We start from the raw sequence: 7349 nt of genomic DNA, 5'->3' as shown, positions 1-7349 counted from the left end.
GAACTTTGGAGCAGACGCCAGCCATGTGCCTTCCCAGCTAACAGAGGTTTTCTGGACGCCATTTGCCATCCTCCAGTGAAGGTACCTGATTACTGATGTGTTACCTTGGACACTTTATGGCCTTAAGACTGTAACTGTATAGACAAATAAACCCCCTTTTTATAAAAGCCAGTCCATCTCTGGTGTTTTGCATTCCGCAGCATTAGCAAACTAGAACAGATTTTGGTACCAGAGAAGTGGGGTGCTTTTGCTGCTGAGTTTGCAAATGCCAAATATGTTGGAATGGCTTTTTAAATGGATAAGGGGAAGATTCTGGAAGAGTTGTGAGGAGCTTGATAGAAAAGGCCTAAACTGCTTTAAAGAGACTGTTTATGGAAATATGGACTCTAAAGATACTTCTGATGAGGACTTGAGCAGAAATGATGAATGTGTTGTGGCAAACTGGAAGAAAGGCGATCCTTGTTTTAAAGTGGCAGAGAATTTGGCAAAATTGAGTCCTGGTGTTAGATGGAAGGAAGAATTTAAAAGCAACAACCTGGAATACTTAGCTGAGGAGATCTCCAGACTACATGTGGAGGATATACCCTGGCTTCTCCTTGCAGCTTATAGTAAAATGCGAGCAGAGAGAGATAAACTTAGAACTGAACTCTTGGGTTCAAAGAGACCAGAAGCTGAAAATTACGAGCCTCCAGGGGGTGGAATCCCAGAAGCTACAGCCCAACGTGAGGATGTAACCAAACATGGAACCCAGCCGCCATTTCAGTACAAGCCAAGAAAGGAAAAGGAGTTAAGCAGAAAGGATTTGTGGAAAGTCCTATTGTCTGATGGCTTTGACCCCTGCATGCTTCATGCAAAACCAACAGAATTTTTGCGAGATCTTTATAGACAGAGCCATTGCCAGTCTGAACTGGAGGAGACAGACAAGGAACAAACTGAAGGAAAAATCTCTTCAAAGACAGAGCCATGGAGGTTGAGGTCTGGAGTCAGGAGGTCTTGGGCTGGGAGAGCGGAGCAGCCCACATGCATGGAAAGGGTGAGTTTGCCCTGGAGGTCGAGGGCGGGCTTTCCGCCTCGATGCTCTGGAAGAGTTTTGCCACCTCAGGTCCCAAAGAGGTTGGAGCACATTCCCAGGGAATTGGGGAGAGCCTGGCTGCCACCACACTGTTCTGAAGGGGTTGAGCGTGTGCCCCGGAGATGGAAGGGAATCCGGGAGCTGCCCCGAGGTTTGAGGAGGGTAGGGCCGAGAAGGTGGTCTCCCCAATGTGTGGATATGCTGGAGCACTCACCCAAGCATTTGGAGAGGAAACAGCTGCCAAAAAGGCCCTTGGGAAGGGTTAGACTCCCGCTCTCTCAAGCCCCAAGGATGCAACGTCGTTCTGTAAATGACTCTCAGACTTTGAAATCTAATGGAGTTTGTCCTGCAGGTTTTAGGAACTGTTTTGCTCCTGTTAACCCTGTTTTCCTTACTGTTTCTCCTTATGGCAATGGGAATGTTTATCCTATGAATGTCCCTCCTTTGTATATTGGAAGCATATAACTTGTTCTAAATCCACAGATCCAAAGCTAAAGGAAAAGTATGCTTTAGGACTGACCACGCCTAAATTGATTTTGATGGGATTTTGTACTTAACTTTTGTTACTGAAATGATTTGAGTTTTTGTGGTATTGTGAATGTATTTTGTGTATTTGGAAAGATAATGTCATTTTGGGTGCCAGTTTGAATGTATTGTGTCCCCCAAATGCCATTATCTTTGTAGTCTTGTGTGGGGCAGAAGTTTTGGTGTTGGTTAGATTTGCTTGGAGTGTGCCCCACTCAGCTGTGGGAGATAATTCTGATGAGATGTTCCCATGGAGGCATGGCCCCACCCATTCAGGGTGGGCCCTTATCGGTGGAGCTATATAAATGAGCTGACTTGGGGGGAAGAAAGAGAGTGCAGCTGGGAGTGATGTTTTGAAGAGGAGCAAGCTTGCTGGAGAGGAATGTCCTGGGAGAAAGCCGTTTTGAGGCCGGAGCTTTGGAGCAGACGCCGGCTGCCTTCCCGGCTAGCAGAGGTTTTCCAGATGCCACTGGCCATCCTCCGGTGAAGGTACCCGATTGCTGAGGTGTTACCTTGGATGCTCTGTGGCCTTAAGACTGTAACTGTGTAGTGAAATAAACCCCCATTTTATAAAAGCCTATCCATCTCTGGTGTTTTGCATTCCGCAGCATTAGCAAACTAGAACAGCTTCCATAGCTTAAGTGCAGGATGTTAACAAGATGAGGCTTAGACAAAGTACAAAACAGTACTTAGTGTGTGCTACCTTTAATGTAAGTAAGAAGGGGAAATGAGAAAATAGACATGTATCCGTTTAGTAGTGCAAAACACACAAGCCCACACATATATACACAGGATAAACCAGAAAAATAAGAGATTGGTTACTGTTTTAGTTTCCCAGCTGCTAAAACAAATAGCATACAATGGGTTGGCTTAAACAATGGGAATTTATTGGATAGCACAATAATATCTGATGGTAGCAGGATATTTTAAGTATAATGAACAAAGGTGAGTGTGAATATGGTTGAGAGAGGAAGGCTAGGGGCATGTTAGAGGATAAAAACTTGGACTGTATAACTTAGCAAAACCTAGAGTGAACAATGATCATGATTAAATGTAGAAATGTAAGAAATTTTTTACATGAGGGAGAACAAGTGAATGTCAACATTGCAAGGTGTTGAAAATGGGATGGTATACTGTGCCAGTTTGAATGTATTGTGTCCCCCAAATGCCATTGTCTTTGTAGTCTTGTGGGGCAGAAGTTTTGGTGCTGGTTAGATTTGCTTGGAATGTGCCCCACCCAGCTGTGGGAGATGATTCTGATGAGATGTTCCCATGGAGGCGTGGCCCCGCCCATTCAGGGTGGGCCTTGATCAGTGGAGCCATATAAATGAGCTGACTCAAAGAGAGGGAACTCAGTGCAGCTGGGAGTGATGTTTTGAAGAGGAGCAAGCTTACTAGAGAGGAACGTCCTGGGAGAAAGCCATTTTGAGGCCAGAGCTTTGGAGCAGACGCCAGCTGCCTTCCTAGCTAGCAGAGGTTTTCCGGACCCCATTGGCCATCCTCCGGTGAAGGTACCTGATTGCTGATGTGTTACCTTGGATGTTTTGTGGCCTTAAGACTGTAACTGTGTAGCGAAATAAACCCCCGTTCTATAAAAGCCTATCCATCTCTGGTGTTTTGCATTCTGCAGCATTAACAAACTAGAACATATACCAAAAAAAATACATTCAATACAAACTAGGGTCCACAGTTAGCAGTAACATTGTAATATTCTTCCATTAATTGTAACAAAGACAATACATCAAAGCTAAATGTCAATAGAGGGGGATATAAGGGAGGGGTATGGGATTCTTGTTGTTGGTGGTGTTTCTCCTTTTAAATTTTTTTATTTTTTATTCTTGTATTTTTCCTCTTCTTTCTTGCAGAAGAAATGGAGATGTTCTCATATAGATTGTGGTGGTGAATGTACAACTATGTGATTATACCAGGAGCTATTGATTGTTCACTTTGGATGGATTGTATGGGGTGTGAATAAAACTGTTTAAAAAATAAACAAAGATAAAAGTGTTGGAAAAGATGGGGAGAGAGATATATACCTATTAACTGTCAAAAGGGAAGTAGAATGGTGCAGCCCCTCTGGAGGACAGTGTGGTGGTTCCACAGGAGGCTAAGTATAAGGTTGTCATATGATCCCGCAACCCAGTTATTTGGTATATACTTGGAAGAACTGAAAGCAGGGACATGAATAGACATTTGCACACTGGTGTTTACAGTGGCAGTATTCACCATCTGTGATGGTAGGAGGTGGCCTAAGGGTACATCAATGGTGAACAGAAGGGCGAAATGTGGTTTATACATTCAATGGAATACTGAGCAGCTGCAAGAAGGAATGAACCTTCCTTGTAAGGCTTACAACTAGGTGAATGAAACTTGAGGACATTATATTGAGTGAAATAAGCCAGAAATGAAAGGACAAATATTGTAAGGCCTCACTAATATAAACTATAACTATAATGAGCAAATGCTGAGAATTGAATTCAGGAGCATAGGTTCTCAGGGATAGAACGTGGGCAGAGACTGGGCAATCGACGAGGCAGGAGTACAGAATGTTCAATAAAGCTTATCATAAAGGTTCCTAGATTGTAAGCTCTTACAGTAGTCACATCTATTCCTGAGTTTTAACTATTATTTAAGAGATGTTTATTTGGTACAAAATTTATGTTCTCTGAAGCACACTTATTTAACCTGTATGGTTAGTTTATTTAAACAATGTAATTACATGGAACCTAGAATAGGAAATGAGATCTTGTTATTCTGTACAGGTTAATGTAATACCCCAATACATCCCAGGGTATTTTGAACAGGAAATAAAAAAGCATTTGCAAAGTCCCCTTGAGGGACTGGGGAAAAATGTGGAAATATTAAACTTCCCCACCTAGGGTATTCTTGATATTCTCGCAAGCATTAGGGACTCCCAATTTAATAAGTCAAGCCCTTGATCTTGGGGCTTGCCCTTGTGAAACTCATTCCTGCAAAGAAGGAGCTAAGCCTACTTATAATTATGCCTAAGAGTCACCCCCAGAGAACCTCTTTTGCTGCTCAGATGTGGCCTCTGGCTCTAAGAACTCTGCCAATAAACTCACTACCCTTCCCTCTGTGTGGGACATGACTCCCAGGAGTGTAAGTCTACATGGCAATGTGGGACATGAGTCGCAGGGATGAGCCTGGCCCTAGCATCATGGAATTGAGATTGACTTCTTGACCAAAAGGGGGAAAAGAGACAAAACAAAATTAAGTTTCAGTGGCTAAGAGATTTCAAACAGAGTTGAGAGGTTTCTGGAGATTATTTTTATGCAATATATAGATATTCCTTGTTAATTTCTATTGTGTTAGAATAGCTGGAAGGTAATACCTGAATCTGTTGAAGTAATCAAGTAGACTTGATTCTTGATGATGATTGTATAACTATATGGCTTTTATTGTGGAACCATGTGATTGTGAAAATCTTGTAACTGACACTCCCTTTATCCAGTGTCTGAGAAGATGAGTAATAAAATAAAGAAAAAATATATATAAATAATAGGGGAGATAAAGGGAATGGGATGTTTTGGGTGTTCTTTTTTATTTTTATTTTTTTCTTTAGTTTGGAGTAATGAAAAGGTTCTAAAATTGATTGTAGCAATGAATGCACAACTATAAGATGATACTGTGAGCCACTGACTGTATGCTTTGGATGGTTTATATGGTGTGTGAATATATCTCAATAAAATTGCATTAAAAAATCAAGGGGAATTTATTGTCTCGTGGTTTGAGGCTGGGAGAAGTCTAAATTCAAGGCAGCAGCAAGGCAATGCTTTCTCCCTCAAGTCTGTGGCATTCTGGATCTAGCTGCTGGTGATCCTTGTGTTCCTGGTCCTTCTATCACATGGCAGTGTATTTGGCAACGTCTTCTCCTTTCTCTTTCAGGTTCCAGCTTCTATCCTCCCTGTGGCCTTCTCTATAGGGCCTCCAGTAATGATATTAAGGCCCATCCTATTCAGTTGGCCACACCTTAAATTAAAAAAAATCTCAAAAAGTCCTGTTTACAATAGATCCACAACCATCAGAATGTGGTCCAAGACCAAGAACATGTCCAATCCACCAGTTACCTACAGTGAGATATGGAGCAGAAAGAATGGGGAGGTGGGGATGAGAACAGGGTAGATGGGATATCCGGGAGTGATATGTCTCTGAATATAACTTTTTGTATAGTTGTATCTTTTAGAACCATGTTAGTGGCACAATTCCAAAAGTAAATAATTTAAAGCAACCAAGATGTAGGGAGAACAGAACCCAAAATGGAATATAAACAGTAACAAATGAATCACACTGTATTAAAAGGAATAATATAACCAGATTGAGGCATATGGGCAAGAAAAAAGAAAACCAATCTAAGTAACTTTGGAAATTGTAACTATATATGCTAAGAGGTATGGGTTAGCAATTGAGAAACTATGAGTATCCTAGGATTGAGCAAATAAGTAAATAAAGAAGGAGAAATGTTAGAAAAAGCACTGTGATGTTGAACCGGATTAAGAGGCATCAGTATGAACTCATGGTTTTTAAATATATGTATAGAGATCGAAATAAATAAAGATATGGGTATGTATACACATTCATATATTTCCTAGCTGTCTGCTGATAGGACCCAGAAGCAATGATTTATTTACTCAGAAACTACAAAAATATGGATAGAGGGGAACAATCCAACCAAAGCCAACAGGTGGCCTTGAAGAGAGAGAGAGATAATGGAATAGATATCCTGACCTCACTTTCCTTCCTTCTTCTGATCTCCTGTAGAGGTTCCCCTTTTGGCCAAACACAACCAGAAGCCAGAGGGTATGGGAATTCACTGATTGGTATAGTCCAAATAGGTCAGCCTCCAAGAGTTGAGAGCAATTGAAGATGGGTGTTGAGTAGATCTAAAGAATGTGGAACATTAAAGATGGTTGCAAATGTTTTGTCACTCTTTCCATTGAGAGGTGGGATTAAATCCCTTCTCCTTGAATTTAGCCTAGCTTAGAGGCTCAATTTTAACCAATAAATGCTGCATAACCTCCAAGTTCAGGTCAAAAGCCTTGTAGCTTCTGCTCTGACATTTTGAGCAATTGCTTCTCTGGGTTCTTGCTCTCAGAACCCAACTACCATGCTCTGAGAAGCCCAAACCCAAGAAGAAGCCACATATAGGTGCTCCAGTGCTCAGCCCCAGCTGAGCTACCAGCTGCCAGACAACATCATCTGCCAGCTATGTGAGTGAGCATCTTGGATGTACAGTGCAACTGAGCTAACATCTGACTGCAACCGCCTAAGAGATCTCAAATGAGGACCACCCAGCCAAGTCTTTCCTAAATTCCTAAGCCACAAAATCATGAGCAAAAATGGTTAATTTAAGTTATTAAGTTTTGGGGTAAGTTGTTAGACAGCAATAGATAATCCAAACAAGGAGAAAACAGAAGTGATCCAGCACAGAAGCTATATGGAAATAACATGATCTCATCTGCATTTTGAGAAGACCACTCCAGCTACTATGCACTAGATATGAGTCTGGGTGGTTATTGGAAATGAATTAGTAGGTGCTTTGATTTGCTGAAGCTGCCAGAATACAATATACCAGAAATGGGTTGGCTTTTACAATGGGGATTTATTAACTTACATTTTAGAGTTCTTAGGCTGTGAAAATGTTCAACTCAAGGCATCCTCTGTTTTCTGCGGGTCCTCTCTTAGCTCCTCCAGAACTTTTCTCTGAACTGCTCTTAATTTTGTCTCTATGTGT

The sequence above is a fragment of the Choloepus didactylus genome, chromosome 7, assembly GCF_015220235.1.
Source record: "Choloepus didactylus isolate mChoDid1 chromosome 7, mChoDid1.pri, whole genome shotgun sequence".
In the NCBI taxonomy this organism is placed as follows: Eukaryota; Metazoa; Chordata; class Mammalia; order Pilosa; family Megalonychidae; genus Choloepus; species Choloepus didactylus.
The sequence above is the reverse complement of the archived record's forward strand: the minus strand, read 5'-3'. Positions refer to the sequence as shown.